General features: G+C 41.9%; 1 long non-coding RNA gene across 2 annotated transcripts; it reads right to left on the reverse strand.

The window, feature by feature from the left end:
* Positions 1–1813: 1813 nt before the first annotated feature.
* On the reverse strand, positions 1814–9806 carry LOC139634611 (uncharacterized). Of its 2 annotated transcripts, XR_011693997.1 has the most exons (4): positions 8688–9806; positions 7416–7491; positions 5518–5581; positions 1814–2257 (listed from the first exon to the last, which is right to left on the reverse strand). It is a non-coding gene; the product is annotated as an uncharacterized lncRNA (long non-coding RNA). The 2 variants fall into 2 exon arrangements; XR_011693998.1 differs by lacking the exon at positions 7416–7491.
* Positions 9807–12669: the final 2863 nt, after the last annotated feature.

Below are 12669 nucleotides of genomic sequence, written 5' to 3' on the forward strand. Positions count from 1 at the left end.
AAAGAGGGTGGGTTGGTGCTGGTGGTGGTGGTGGGGTGCAGGCGAGGATGAAAGGTTTGAGGCATGAAAGGAAAGCAGACATGGGGTGAAAGGAGGCGGAAAAGAGAAGTAAAAGGAAAAAAAAGGGGGTAAAAAAAAAAAAAAAAGGACGGGAGAGAAAGTTGGGCTGAGCAGAGCGCGACATGAGGGGGAGCCGGGGGATCGTCTTGAGTTGAAAAGCCGTCACAGGTGAATAATTGAAGACAGGCTTGGCTGCCTACACTCACATACAGTAAAGTCAAAGGCAGAGGTGGAGATGCGTATGTGCAAGGATGAGCAAGACTGAAGCGGAAAATCTTTCTGTAATGAGGAAATTCTTGACTCAGTATAATAATATTTTCCCTGTTTGGAGAAAATGTCATTCCTCAGCACTCATTCACACCCACCGGCTCTATTCCACTTCTCTCGCACTGGATCTGATAGTTCTGGATAGGAGAGCTGTCTTAACTCAATAACAAGCAGATAAGTCCCGGCCTCTGTGATATGCACTGGAGTATGACAATGACAAAAGTGTGTGAGTGCAGCTCTCTGTTTCGATATTGCGTACCAGGGTTTGTCTGGGCCTCATATAAATGATTTTACTCTCTCAAGGGCAATGTTAGGTAAATGATTTACCTCCTTGCTATTGTTTATTTTCTGTTGCGTGTGTGTGACTTTATATTTTCTGCCAGTGTGTGTCACTGCACGCCTCGTGCTCCTGGGTGACATGATTTCTTGCTCACACGGCATGTATAATGCATACCCCAAATTATATGTTACATGTTTGTCTGCTTTTTTTCCCCCCACCTCTCCAACCAAGGGCGAGTATACATTCAAATGCACAGGCGCTGGCGCTCGATTGCTTTATTTGGCCGCATGTAAGACCAATTTCAGCCAGATTTATGACTTGTGGAGTCGGGTTATTTCACCGAATCCCCAGACAGGACACAATTCACGACTGTTGTGTGTGATACGAGCTCTGTTTTCAAATCTGAGGGCTGTGGCGCTGCAGGCGTGTTAGGGGAGTTGTAAGGAGAAACCCTCTATATTTTCATCAGCCCACCTCTTATTTAGCCCTTTCCACTTTCACTAGCTGAAAAAGGCGGGGAAAAAAAAAAGCCCAGGGCAACTTTTATTACACCCTCCCTCAATTACACCATCGTCATAAAACAACACACATTTAATCACAGCCTCTGCTGCCATGATGAAGTAGTTCATCACAAAGAAACGCCATGTTTTAACAATGGAAACATACATTTCAGAGCAGACAGATATTAGATATGTGCCAGTAAAAAAACGACAGGCCTCGCCAGTGCCAACACAGCCTGTGAATTATTATTGAAGAAGGGGATGGCACGTTCCATAACTTATTCAACTCCAGGGGAGACAAGTCCCACGGTCCCCAGGGAGAGAGCAGCATCCTCAGGGTGTGGTGACAAGGGGAGGCGGGTCGGGGAGATGCTTCCCCACAGGGGGAATTGTGTGCTTTAAGGAAACAGTGACAATCCATGTTGGGAATACAGAGTATTAGTGAAATCCCTGCAGTGGGGAGACTCTCCAGACAAAGAGAAGAATCTATTGTGGGTGCAGGGGGATTCGCACTGACTGGTTTTCCCACTGGGAAAATGGATATGGCACCAACATGCCTTTGACACCATTGTGACTTGACATACAGGCTAAAGATAACAGCCCACGTACATTACTTCAAGAGGCCTTTTAAGTAAAGACTCACTGCATTAACCCTTGTTCATCTGGTGTTGTTTAATCCAGGGTCATCAGCCTTACAGAAACAAACTTGTTCACACTCAGAAAGACATGTTTTTTTTAATCTTTTCTCATTTATTGCATTTATTTACAATGAAGAAGATTTAAGGACTCAGCACAGTCTGTGGGCCAGGCCGTGCATCTCCTCTGCACTCTTGTTCATGATGGAGTTTCCATTGCTCCCTAACACTCCTTATCCTTCATAAGGCTGCAGTAGAATAAGGGAAAGACATGTAGGATGGTTCTTTGGTAGAACTATTAGCTGTATGTCACCATTGTACAGCACGTTTTCTATGTGTTTCCTCCATAGACTCTATATAAAGCTGGACATATCCTCCATGCTGTCACCCACAAGAGCGGTTTTGAAGCTCAGAGTGGGCTCCTCTGCTGTCACCATCTTGGCAGTGCCTGACTCCTCCGAACTCCCGGCTTCAGTGCTTGTCAGTTTGTGGCAAGCATACGCTCACCCATGTGTCTGTGCAAGTGGCACACCCTCAATTATACAAAACTTCATGCCTTTATGAAAATTCAAACTGGTGAGTTATATAAATATTCACCCCCTGTACAGTTGACACGAAGGAGGAAATTAGCTATAGAAACCAAAACCATTTTTTTTGTACCAGGCTGTAAAACATGTTTATTTCTGCTGTAAAGTTGGGCATTTTAACCTGGAGTCTGTGGATACTGACTCGCTTTTGGAGCCAGCCTCTTGTGGTTTTTGGCACTTGGTTTCCTCGTCCCTCTTGTCTTTATGAATACGTTGGTAATCTGATTGCTGGTTTGTTGTAGAAGTGGTGGAGGTCGAGATAGGGTCGAGAATACCCCACACCAGCAGACTAATCAACAAGGAGCTGCACAATGTTGATGTGACCGCAGACTATGATGTTTGGGTGGACATGCTGCAAGTTTGTGGAGCCAGGTGAAAGGGGCCATACAACGAAGCAGAGCTGTTTCAGCCTCCCTCTGATATGGGAATAATGGCTGCCTTGACTTTTGCAAAAATTGGATTGCATGACATTGTTATATTGTCACAAAACCCATAAAGGAAGAGGTTGTGGTGTGTACAAACTGTCAGACTTCAATGCTGAAAACCACAACTTGCATCCTCTTCCTTATCAGCAGGTTTCCCCCAAACCCAAAAAAAAAAGAAAAAAAAAACTTACAAGGTCCACATACTATGTTTTTCATTCAGTGGCATCTCATAACCTTCATTGTTAATGGAATTTGCTTAGTTGTTGTAAATGAAGTTAGTGGATGTTGTGATGAGCTTTTTCTTTTCTCAAATTCTAAGTTCAAGAATAGACCCGTAAATTCAGCTAAACTAAGTAGCTTTAGTTAAATTTAACCAGACCTAAACCATGATGTAATGGTTTCAAAGGCACTGACAACATCCTACCTGCTCCTCCTGGTCCTCCAGACCACAGACATTTGTTTTGCCATTGCTTGGCTAACTGTTGGTTGTCACCTGTCACCACCAGGCTACTTGTTCTTGGCTAATAACATTAGCTTGCACAAATTCACTGCTACAAATCAGAACCAAAGCCATACCACCTGCCCTCCACTATGTTTTCAAAATCGTGACATCAGTGTGAACATCACATGAATACACAGAGATGAAGAGAAAGGGAATACAGGTGACATATTGAATCATTTTCAAAATAAAAAATGAAAAAAACTAAGTACTTATTTGATTAGGCAAGAAGTGGGTCGCCAATTGAGGACTCCATTTCTGAGGAATCCTTTCATGTGACATCTGTAAACTACGCTCAGCAAAGTCATGTTTTCCAACCTGACACCTGCAAAATGAGTCAGAAAAAAAAGTTTTTTTCTTTTGCCAAGGTAATTTGGCATCTGCGAGTAAAATATACATTTTCTAATTTTCCTTTTTCAAGTCTTATGGGTGGATGGTCCCACGTTTCTCCCAAACATTTCACTTGTGTTGAGAACAGCGCTACGTAATTCTTGAGCCTTTTACATTTTGGATCTATTGTAATCGAAAGTAATCACACTCAAGAAGAAATATAACAAAGGTAGCCACAAGATAAAAGGATAGAGGGTAACAAATGTAATTTTGAAAAAAATAACGGGATAAAAGACATCACATCAAAGATGCAAACTCTATTTTGAGGTGATGTAGAGCTCTGGATAACACAAAACAATTTCAAAGAGGTGAAATATTTTGCTATAGGAAGCGGGAGAAAAAAACAGAAACAAAGATCAGAAGGCAACCAGAGACAGTGATTTTGATTGAGAGAAAGAGAGGGGGAAGATGGGATTTTCAGCAGGGAATTGGAGCGATAGTGCAAGAGAGAGAAGGAGAGAGTGTGTCCAGGGGGCGACGGAGAAGCTCTGCAATAGAAGTGCAGGTAGCGAGCAAGTGGGCGAGAGAGCTAGAGGAAAGCTGGGGGAGAGAGAGAGAGGGCGGGAGAGGGAGTTTGTATTGCTTTCCTGTTGCATCAGTTCAGAGTAACAAGATTTGGAGATGCAGGCTCAGACATACTAATACGTTTTGCACTGACGTCCACCCCCCCCACCTCCCCTCACACACACACACACAGACACACACACACACTTCCTCCCTGCACACGACATAATAGACAGTTCTGCTCAGCAACATGGCTCACTCGCCACTCACATTTAGCCCCTGTTGATACCTTTGTTAGTGTGTGTGTGAGAGACAGAAACAGAAGACTGACCAGCCTAGACACACACACACACACACACAGAGCACTGTCAAGAAGAAATACCAAATAATCCCCTACGAAAGAGGCAGATAAAGACAGTGACCTTGAGCCACAGCGAATAGAACCATCAGCAGAGGAAATAAACACGAGCAAGGCCACCATAAGAGCACACAATATCTCTGCCCGAGCAAATCTAATTTAGACATCTTCTTTTTGTAGAGCCAGAACAGTGTGGCCTTTTCGAAGTATTGTTAAAGCCTTGTAAGAACGCGGGCTTGCCTTTGTCCACCCGACAATCTGAGGAGATATTTTATATTTTTCATGGCGTGGATAAAAAAACCATCTTACACAAATGAGAATGTATTTTAATCTCGGCATTAGAAGGGACAGGGATTGCGGGGCATTTTCTTGTTTTTAAGTGGATTTTGAAGGGAATGGGCACTTTAATCTCCTGCGATTTATCCCACAACAATTGAAGGGGATACACACAGAGACACTGATATCTGGTCAGTTTTAAATTTCCGCTCCTCTAGAGGTTTGGGATGTTTATTTTTAAGGGGAGAACTGATCCCAGGCCTTTACTTGAGGGCAGCTTAAACCGGCAATCAAAAACAGCGTGTGTTGCCGTAATGTTGCAACATCCCGGGTATTTTTAACCACGACCATAAAAAGAAAAACAGCAAATTCTTTCTCATCTTCTGGCACAACATATTATGTAAATGCACAAACATAGCATCAGAAAACCAGAGACCATTACCACCTCTTCAAAGACATAATAAATTAAAGAGAGAAGTGTTCTGTTTTCACACTCATAAAAAATTACCCTGCAACATAACTGTGCAGAAACAGAATAAATAAGTTGGCAAATTTACATGAATGAATGAATAACCCGTTTTTTTAAACCTCTTACAGCTTAAAAAAAAAAAAAAAAAGGAGCCTAAAGTTGATCTGTTGTCTTTTCTTTCTCTTTTCCTATACTCCACCAAACTGTTAAATTTCAATTCAGCTTGGGTTTAAATCCCCCGACGTGTGTTTCCCTCGAAGGACTTACCCCCTTTCTTCTATTCTCTCTCTTCTTTTTTAAGCTCACGAGTTCTTTCAGGTCGAAGTGGTACCTTATGTGTAAAGAAGAGAGACAGTGAATCAATAATCAAAGCTCACCGTCTTTATGCCCAAAGGCGAATGGCTTCTCCCTTCTCAGTCTGTGCCAAGGATCATTCATAGTATATAAAAGGCATTTCTAATGCCTTGCTGTATGAGCAATAAGAGAAGCCTGTACACGCTCCTTTTCTTCTCGGCGAGCTTTTGAGTTGATCCTTGTTGTTTCAGTGTCTTGTGAAGGGAAATCCAGCACCACAAGAAAGGAGATCTCTTAGCTGGATGATAGAGCGCTGTGGGTTTTGTTAATTTGCTTTATAGATAAAGGCGAGGGACTGCCCCAGGTGAAACAGGTAGAGCTCCAGATCTCTTTAAAGCGTAATCTGATAGTGTGTTATACTGCTTTGCAATAATAAGAGTGTTGAACGTTTGGAAGTGTTCACTGTGGGTGGATGTCACGCAAACACTTGACTAAACACACACCAGAACGAACGCACACGAGGCAAAGCAAACAAGCTGCCTTGCATATATCACTAATTAAAGAGTGATTAGCACTAATGGTACATATTGATTGGAGGCTGACGTAATGGCAGAAGGTAATCTGGTTAGTATCATGGTGCTGAGGGAGAGAAGGCCTGTAAATTGAACTCTGTGGAACCTAAAGTGGTTAAAGGCTCCCCTGGTTGTTTGGCACATCATGCTTTTATGGTATTTAAGCAGGAATCAATTGACCATACACTAAAGCTCTTCTCTGAACAGTGATTGTGTGTGCATCGGGCTGTAGTAAGAGTGATACATTCAGAGTTTGGATGGTAGTTTCTTCTTTTACCCACTCAAAAGCCAAACATATGAGACCAAAAGTGTAAGAGATCGACTGGACTATCAAGTTCACGACTGGCACAATCCATATTAATTAATTAAGTAATTTTTCCTCACTGTATGGAAACTGGTCCTGGATGATACTGGGGTTTGGCTAACGTTAACTGCTCTGTCCTGCTCCCTATTGTTTTTGGGGAAGTTTACACTCCAGCAGCCCAAGGTAAATTCATTTGTCAAGGTTACATTCGTCTAGCTAATGCGTCAGACCTCAACCAAAGCCTAACATTTAAGACTGAAACATACAGTTTTAAAATACAAACAATACATTGTCAATCTAACCTCATCTTGTTTGTCCAAGTATGTAAGCTAAACAGCTAAACATGGTTATGTTAAATAAACGGAATATTTGTCTATTTCATAACATTAGGCCTAATTAGCTCTTCACTTCAAAGCAAAAATAATTTCCATATGGATCATCAACTGGTAAGGATGCAGAATCTTTCCAGAAACAAATGGCATTAGCTTCAGTCATTTAAAACAATATCATGTATCATTTTGCTATTTTCAAAATGAGTCAGCTGGAAACATTGAAAACAGACAGACAGAGTTTTCACCCAACTCACAAAGCTAATGTTTGCTTAATTATAGCTGATAAGTCATCAAAAAAAAAAAATAGTGAGCTGGGACGTGGTGATAGCTGCTCTGGAGACCCGCTGTCCCCCATTTCTCTCCTGGATTTCCTGTGCCTTTCCCTGCCCAATAAAGGCTAAGAAAATGCCCAAAAAATGACTTTATACAAAAAGAAAAAAAAAGTAAGTGTGTGTGTGTGTCATATATATATATATATATATATATATATATATATATATATATATATATATATATATATATATATATATATGCATGGTTTCAAAAATGACTATGAATTTTGATAAATCTACAACTGCTATTGTAAACTGCATACATTTATGTGCCAGGCCAGAATGGAAACAGTAGGGTTGGGGCTTAGTGAACAGTTTCCATGAATCCAACCTCACTCTGTTGATGGTGATGTTTGAAAACTTCCCTCTGTATCCCTCTTTGGCTTGGTTACCTTCCATTTCGTGATCTGAAAGCACATTAGTCCACAGACGGTTGAGTGAGCTGTGACCTTTCAGAGCTTCCAGGTCAGAGGTCGGTCATAATCTGCCCATCACCATTCATGTCATAACCCGTCTGACATTTCACTGATTCTGACTCCAAATGTCAAGCCATAATCTGCAAGGGTGAGCACTGCCAGGCCACGGCTCCTCTGCCTCTCACCGATACATTTTTGCTTTTTATTCGGGTACTCTCTCTCTGTTTTCACAGTTTTCTGAGGATTTAGCTTCATAAACAAGCTGGATGTGTTTATGATATCAAATTTCGTCTGAAATGAAATTGCAAACTGTCCACTGGGGTTCAAGTGAGTTATCTTGCTTTCTCCTCAGTAGCTGAGCGAGTTTTGAATTTGTGCGGGAGCTCGACGGTGGCCTGCATTTTAGTTTGTATGAGATAGACAGAAGGTAAATGAGTATTGTTGCCGGTGTCTACTTCCATTCTCAGCTTGCGGAAAGATGGAGGGAGATCATTTGGTGCTGGTGTCCCCCCTCGTAATGGGGAAATGGATTGTGAGAGAAAGGAGTGTCGAGCCTCATTTATGCCTTGATTCCTCAATCTCTCTATTTATATTTCCCCCACATGCTCAGGGCGGCCTGCCAAATCCATGCAGTGATGTGCACGTGTGTGTTTGCATGCGTGCATATGTGTGCGCATGGGTCTGTTTGATCTCTGGATGCACTGCAAACTGGTAATGCATGCTCATTAAACTTTAATATATACAGTATAGCATAGATATAGGTGCAGTAGTGGTCATTGCATTTCCAATGAGATTCAAAACCAGAAGAACTAATTTGGCAATTTTAGAGGTGATAGGGAATCAGACTTTGGGCGAGGCAGGTTGTTATTTATGGAATTTTACTTTTTAAATATTGTGTTTTTTGACCTTTGATATCAGCTACTTTTTTTCACACTTGCAGATGTGCTAAAGGATATTTTCCAGTTGGCAGCTATAGTGTTAAAGGGTCAGCTCACTCTTTAACACCATTTAAATATACAGTTTATTGGAACTGCTTTCTACCAAATAAAAATAGTACAAATGAAAACAAGGGTTGTGAACTATCCAGATTCTTTTAAAAATGTTTTTTTGCAATACTTGCCATGTTACAGAACAGGTGGCACAAATCTTACGGCCAAAGTATGCTTTAAAGAAACAATCACACTGACCTGATTATGAGACCAATCTGATGAAAAGACTCCCTCCCCTTCTTCAGACACTCTTTGAAGACACTTTCCTCTGGATACTTTTCCAATGATGAGATCATCAGTGACACCTTTTCTCTTACAAAACACAAAAATTCTTCTATCAAAGTAGAATCTTATTCCCACATTGGGGTAGCTTGTCTGTTAGTCACATACCTGGCTCTTGAAGGCATCATAACAATTTTCTCTGTTAGCATCTTCAATTTTTTTGGTTTGTACCTCCTCATCATGACAGACCGTGACAGTGGTAATTCTTGGCTGCATGCATCAAGATCTCTCTCTGAGCACCTGCATATTTAGGTACCATTAAGTGTAAATAAGAAAATATACAGTATATACCAAGTGTGTGAACTGTGATCATCGGAGGGATAAAAATCAACTGTCGATATAGAAAAGGATTAATTTGCGCTGCCCGAACGCAGCCCATCTTCATGTAACGCGCATCAGATATTGATACCTCTTTCCACTGCCTCTTACTTTGATGTACTGCATGAATTTAGGTCATGAGGTTTTATGGCAGCACTTTAAAGGTTGGTAAAATCTATTCCTGCAAATTAAAAGCTTTTTTTTTCTTGGGTTTATCTTCCCCTACATCCCCTGTTCCCATTCTCTCATCACTCAGCCAACACCCACTTCTTGTCATGTTCATGTCATGGCTGTTATTGCGGATTCTGACTTATTCAGGCACCTGAAGCGCTGTGAGAAGTGTCAGATCTCCTCCGCAGCCGTGTAGAAGTGTGTGATGAGATGCTGAGGAACTTTGCCACTAGGCCTGAGCGCCACCTCATCTTCCAGGCCTAAGGCTAAGACATCATTTCCTGCTCCCCAGCATGAGGCCCCTGCGCGTTGGCTGGAGCTGCCGTGAACACACACGCCAATCTACAGCATCCCTGCCATTTAACCGTGGTACGTATAGATGCCAAACGCATCACACCCCCCGCGACGGCTGCATCGCTTTAGATTCCACCTCGCTTTTTTTTCCCCCTCACTGTATATAGTGAAGGTGCAGTGTGAGCGCTCAATTGCTGTGACATATATAGGTCCTGTGTGTTTAATGGTTTGTGTGTGTGAGTACGAAATGGTATGGGGTTGGGGCGGGGGCAAACGCGTTTGTGTCAATCACGGGAGACACACAGATTACGATCACTTCCCCTCAATTACGCTTTATAAAAAGAGAGGTGGAGATTTGAGGAAGAAGAATGGGGAAAAGGGTAGAGAGATGGGAAGGAAAGATCTCAATTATAAAAATGGTACTCGTCTCCGAGCTTCAAAGGCGAATCACATTTCTCCCATTTCATTCTCAGATTGTTTGAGATTACTGTCACATACAGTGTACATCATATGTGATTGCACTCACAGGGCTGCTAACACTCTCTTGGCATGTGTTTTACACAGTAGAAACAGAGATATCAGCCTGTATGGCCTACATTTATTACTCTGATCCATAATATGACATTATTGCATCATCTGTCCACCCAACATTTCTCAAGCCCTAAGGCACTCGTAACTGAAATGACAGACGGCGACTGTGTGTATGTGTTTTAATGCGCGCGTACAAGTGCATATGTGTGTGTAAGCCCTTGTGTACAAGCTGGAAGCGTGGCACAGGTTGTGTTTGAATTGATGGCCAATCGTTGTGCTTTTGCATGTCCATATGTTTCAACCCGCAGCTACATCCACCATCTGTCCCAGTATGATGCTAATTTAGCTCTCCTGTCGTAATCGACTGTCTCTGTATTCCCCACCGTCTACGTTTGCCTGCTTTGTTGCCGGGGATTGCCGTGGCTGTGCAGCACACTTGTTACCAGGCCACTCTCTGGCTCTGGTTAGCAGCGCTGGTGGTTAGAGGTAAGAGCCCTGAGGGGGGCGTGTGTTATGGAAGGACGGTATAAGCTACAGGGTTCTGCCTCTCTATGGTTTGTCTCAAGCGTAGCCTGGGGAAGCCTGTCAGGATATTCTCTGGATAATCACTCAAAGCTGGGGTGTCTACCCACAGCTCAGAGCGGGGGAAGGGCGGTAAACCTGCAGAGTGGTTTGCTCATGGAGGTCAAGAGGGTAAAGGGTGAAAAAATGTGTGTGTGTGGGTGTGCATGATCGTACTGGATGTTAATGTGTAATGTTATTCACACACTCAGTGTACTGCACTTAATGCCTGTGGGGAAATGCAAGGCTAAATTTCTAAATGTGAATCTTTACACATATACAGGACACGTAAAGGCTACATTTGAGCCATTTTTTGAAAAAAACAATAGATGATGAGGTGTGCTGAAAAAATAAATCCCAACAAGGTGGTGACAACACCTTAAATTTAAAAAAGTGCAACCAATGGAAAGCAGAGTTTAACCAGTGGTTAGGTCTGATTTCACCTCTGACCAGTCACTGGTAACGTAGCACGCAGCACAACAAGATGGAAACTATGTTTACTTGCACTTTAATAACCTTGGGCAGAAAGGTGGTTGAAGTGAGCCCATGTAAAAGCAGCCACTGTGTCAACAAAGGACAATTACCAGATTATGGCAAAGGCTAAAATGTAGTGTACCAGTCTTAAAGTCAGTGAGCTCAATCAATGATGTCATTCATACGGCTGTATGTGTCTAAAGTTTGCTAACATCAGCCACATAAACCTACTGGTTGTACCAGAGCAAGTAAGATTGTACCAGCAGAGTCTGTTTAATTGAATGGTGCATTTTATTACTCAGGAATTAAGCTCTTTCAAAAAATACACAGTCTTACAGTAAACTCCCAATGAAGTATAGTTTCTTCTGTGGCCATGATGTAACTAATGTACTCCTCTGATCTGATGGCAGTTATTCTGTTTTTCACTTTCCACTCGTGTCAGTCTTTATGTGACAACCCATCTCGTTGGGGAAAAAGGAAGCAACATAAACCATTTGTAGTTGGTAAAGTAAATTTATTAGATAGTAAAGAGATAAAACAAAAGATACAGTCCAAGTGTAAGGGGAACTTAAAGAGGGGAACAGGGCAAATGGGTGCTGCTAAATCAAAAACTAAATATAGCAAATGAGAAAAAAAAACACCTTTCTGCCTGCACTGACACTGAAAATCAAGGAAGCGGCACCTCTGTTACTGATGGCACTAACAACAACGTTCCTACATCTGGATGAAAATCAGTTTCAGGTTTCCAGGGGCGCTGGCAGGATTATATTTCATAGAAAGCACAAGAACTCGTTACCTTTAGGTTTCCCACTAAGCAGTAGACTGACAAGCTCTGTGTGCTGTGAGAAAATACATGTGCGTTTACCTTTTATACATAAAAGTAACGACATTGTGATGCACCGATGGCTCACTTGGTAGATCTCAGGTCTTAAAAGTTTATATTTAACTGCAGCAGTTCGAGTCTGACCTGTTTCCCTCTGCTGCATGTCATGTGTTTGTCTGTCGGCATGAAGCAGGCAGGTTCCCTCATTTAGCTAAATAAACAGACAAAATCATAAAAAACTAGAATTACCTCCTCACATTTGTACACCTCTGCGACTCAGACTTCAGATTACATCCCTGTTTATCCAGATTCATCTAAAATATTAACCCTTTGTATGAAATGTTTTCATAATTGCTGTGTGAAGTCTTGAGTAATGGCCAAAAAGTGTTTTGTGAGGTCACGCTGACCTTTGACCCATGACCATCAAAATCTTTATCCTTGAGTCCAACTGAATGTTTGTACCAAATTTGAAGAAATTCCCTCAAGGCTTTACTGAGCTATTACGTTCAAAAGGCCAAAACAATGTTTTGTAGGTCATTGTGACCTTGACCTTTGACCTTTAACCACCAAAATTTAATCAGTTTATCCTTGAGTCCATCCAAGTGGAAAATTTGAAAACAAATTTGAAGAAATTCCTTCAAGGCGTTACTGAGATATCGTGTTCACAAGGTCAAAGTTGTATTTTGTGAGGTCACTGCGATCTTGACCTTTGACCTTTGACCATCA

Source organism: Trachinotus anak, unplaced genomic scaffold (assembly GCF_046630095.1).
Source record: "Trachinotus anak isolate AG129_WGS33_773 ecotype Australia unplaced genomic scaffold, CSIRO_AGI_Tana_v1 ptg000016l, whole genome shotgun sequence".
In the NCBI taxonomy this organism is placed as follows: domain Eukaryota; kingdom Metazoa; phylum Chordata; class Actinopteri; order Carangiformes; family Carangidae; genus Trachinotus; species Trachinotus anak.